The sequence below is a fragment of the Miscanthus floridulus genome, chromosome 7 (assembly GCF_019320115.1).
Source record: "Miscanthus floridulus cultivar M001 chromosome 7, ASM1932011v1, whole genome shotgun sequence".
NCBI classification, from domain to species: Eukaryota; Viridiplantae; Streptophyta; class Magnoliopsida; order Poales; family Poaceae; genus Miscanthus; species Miscanthus floridulus.
The window spans coordinates 82,203,185-82,205,865 of record NC_089586.1 but is presented as its reverse complement, the minus strand read 5'-3'; the positions used below and the strand labels follow the sequence as shown (position 1 = coordinate 82,205,865).

The 2,681-nt window shown below is 54.9% G+C and overlaps 1 pseudogene; it reads left to right on the top strand.

The window, feature by feature from the left end:
• Positions 1-358: 358 nt before the first annotated feature.
• LOC136463593 (interactor of constitutive active ROPs 2, chloroplastic-like) lies at positions 359-2,015 on the top strand (annotated as a pseudogene).
• Positions 2,016-2,681: the final 666 nt, after the last annotated feature.

The window sequence follows — 2,681 nt, the reverse complement described above, 5'->3', positions numbered from 1 at the left end:
AAGACCCATTCAGTTAGATGAAAAGTTATCATCTCCCAAAAATCAAAAAAATATGAACCGAGTACGTAATTTTAAAAAAAGATTAAATCCACTTTTATCCTCTCTAATATTGTGTCGGTCTAATTTTAACTATTAACTACAAAACTGTCAGAGTATCGATACCCTAACCGTTAAAACCGTTCACTTTTAGCATCTAGGCGAGAACAAAGCTGTTTTGACCAACGTTAAACGGTTTTGACACGCAACCTACATATGGAGCCCACGCGTCGTCAACTCAATCTCTCCCTCTCCATCCTAATGGCCACGGCCACGGCCTCGCGCTCCTGAACGCGAGGAAGGCGGCCGCGGCGCCGACCGCGGCAGCACACGAGCGGTCCGCGAGCGAGCCGTGCCACCCGGCGCTCGAGCGCCTCCACGGCACCATCCGCGCGCTCAGGGCATGGTGCGGCGCTGGCGGAGCCTCCTCCTCCTACGACGAAAAGGAGGCCACCGACGATGAAGCTGCCAGAGTTGGAGTCCCAGCTGTCGCAGCTGCAAGACGAGCTCAAGAAGGCCAAGGAGCAGCTCCATTCCTCCGAGCTCTTCAGGAAGCGGGCCAGGCCGACGACGCCAAGGCGCAGGCCGCCGCGGCGTCCGCGCAGGCGCGCGACTCCGAGGCGCAGCTCGCCGAGCTCTCGTCGGCCGAGGAGGCGCGCCTCCTGGAGCTGCGTCGCCTGTCTCAGGAGCGCGACCGCTCGTGGCAGTCGGAGCTGGAGGCCATGCAGAAGCAACATGCCGCGGACTCGACCGCTCTGGCGGCGGCGATGGGCGAGGTCCACCGCCTCCGCGTCTAGCTCGCCGCCGCGGCGCGCGCCGACCGCCGGCAGGACGTGGTGGAGGCGCTGGCCACCATCGACGAGTTCAGGGTGAAGCTCAAGGTGAGCGAGGAGGCCGAGGCGCAGGCACGCGCCATGCACGAGGAGTGCAAGCAGCAGCTGGAGGCGAGCCGGGCCACCATGAATTCACTGCTCACCGACGGGTCCAAGCTGATGCACTCGTTCAGCCTCGTGGTGAAGGAGCTCGAGGAGTCACGTGCCAAGGTCAAGGCTCTCGAGGACAAGATCGCGGAGACGTCGTCATAGGCCGCAAGCGACCGCTGCAACTGCTCGGGCTCGGAGTTGGAGGTCGCCGAGCTGAGGGCGGAGCTGGGGGCCGCGGAGGCCAGGTACCAAGAAGAGAAGATCCTTAGCACCGTCGAGACGCAGTGCGCATACAAGCTCATGGACCAGATAAAGACAGAGTCTGACCTGCGGCACGGCAAGCTTGCGGCGGCGCTCGAGGGCGCTAAGTCCGAGGTCATCTTCCTCAAGGGAGCCTGTTCGACAAGGAATCCGAGCTACGGAGCACGCTGGACGCGAACAAGAAGCTACAAGCGGAGACGAGAACAGGCAGCTCGGCCGACGCACTGAAGAAGCAGCTGCAGGGCGCGCTGCACGAGAACGGGCAGCTGAAGCAGGAGCAGCGTCAGTACGAGTCCAAGAAGGGCTCTGCAACCACGAGGACGGCGGATGCCGACACGGCGAAGAAGGGCAAGATGGAAATCGAGCTGCGTCGCCTGCGGGTGCAGGCCGAGCAGTGGCGGAAGGCCGCGGAGACAGCCATGGCGCTGCTGACGGTTGGCAAGGGCGGGAACGGCAAGGTTGTGGAGTGGAGCGAGTCGTTGGAGGGCGACAAGTACGCGGGCCTCTGCGAGGAATTAGACGAAGACGCGTCCGCCTTCCTCGTCAGCGTCAGCGCGAGGCCATGGCGTTGAGGATGGAGACGGAGGGACGGAGTCGATGACACATGGGCCCCACCTCTCACTGAGATGAAGGTTGCGTGTCAAAACCGCTCGACGTCGGTCAAAACAGTCATGCCCCCGCACATGTGCTAAAAGTGAACGGTTTTAACATTTGGGGTACCAATATTAGACAATTTTGTTGTTGAGGGTTAAAATTAGACCGACGTAATAGTTGAGGGACAAAAGTGGACTTAATCCTTAAAAAAAAATCTATGCGTTGGGCTCTATTTAGAGTTATTTGCATTTTATTTGTTCTTAGTCCTAGTGTTTTATTGTTTGTAGTCATGTTCGTTACTTATCTAAATTATCATATTTGTACAATATCAAACATGGGATTGACCAAAAGAATCCTTAGCAAACTGCGTTTAAACGAGACTTTATGGATGACACCAATCTTGCAGGTGCTATGCTCACTACATGTAGATCATATTTGTGCATTACCACTAGTATTGACGTTGCTAGCCCTCCAAAAATAATTTAGTTAATTTGACTCTAACATATTTGGTACTCAATTTGGAGTATGGATTCTCTTGGTCGATCTCTTAATTTAGTATAACACAAAATGATAACTTAAATAAATATCCGAAGAACTCTAAATCTAGGACCAATGGAGACATATATTTTTTTGATAAAATATTTTGGGTACTAGTTTCATGTTTGTGCCAATTCCAAAATGAATTAGTTATGAATTCTTAATAAATAAACCAAAGTTTTTTTTTGAAAAATACAATCCCGGCGATGGAGTCGGAGGCCGTGTCCCAGCTCCTGGCGCACGTGAAGCTCCTGCTCCAGCGCCGCGTGGCTGTCATGGCCGCGCTGGACGCCAGCCTCCCCGCCGAGGCTGTGCGCCATTTCACCAAGA